Source organism: Galeopterus variegatus, unplaced genomic scaffold, assembly GCF_000696425.1.
Source record: "Galeopterus variegatus unplaced genomic scaffold, G_variegatus-3.0.2 Scaffold3398, whole genome shotgun sequence".
In the NCBI taxonomy this organism is placed as follows: domain Eukaryota; kingdom Metazoa; phylum Chordata; class Mammalia; order Dermoptera; family Cynocephalidae; genus Galeopterus; species Galeopterus variegatus.
The window spans coordinates 133,058-133,861 of record NW_007729509.1 but is presented as its reverse complement, the minus strand read 5'-3'; positions in this window follow the sequence as shown (position 1 = coordinate 133,861).

Here is an 804-nt window from a genome sequence, read left to right as displayed (position 1 = left end):
GCTCTGATCTTGATAATTTCTTTCCATCTGCTAACTTAAGGTTTGGATCATTCTTGTTTTTCTAGTTCTTTAAGGTGAAGTGTTAGGTTGTTCACTTGCCATCTTTCCATTCTTTAGAAGTGAGCATTTAATGGAATAAATTTCCCCCTTAGTACTGCTTTTGCACTATCCCACAGATTTTGGTATGATGTATCATTATTTTCATTAGTTTCAATAAACTTTTTGATTTCCTGCTTGATTTCTTCTTGGACCCATATGTCATTAAGTAGAATGCTGTTTAATTTCCATGTGTTTGTATAGTTTCCAGAATTTTGTTTGTTATTGATTTCTAATTTTAATCCATTGTGGTCTGAGAGAATACATGGGATAATTCCAATTTTTTTTGACTTTGTTGAGACTTGATTTGTGACTTAATATGTGATCGATCCTGGAGAATGATCCATGTGCTGATGAGAAGAATGAATATTCTGAGGTTGTTGGATGGAATGTTCTGTAGATATCTGCCAAGTCCAATTGGTCTAGAGTATTGTTTAGATCTTGTGATTCTCTGCTGATTCTTTGCCTAGATGATCTGTCCAATATTGACAGTGGGGTGTTCAGGTCTCCTGCTATTATGGTATTAGTATCTATTTTCTTCTTTAGGTCTAATAGAGTTTGTTTTATAAATCTGGCTACTCCAACATTGGGTGCATACATATTTATGACTGTTATGTCTTCTTCATGGATCAGCCCTTTTATCATTATGCAGTGTCCCTCATTGTCTCTTTTTATGGTTTTTAGTTTAAAGTCTATTTTATCAGATAT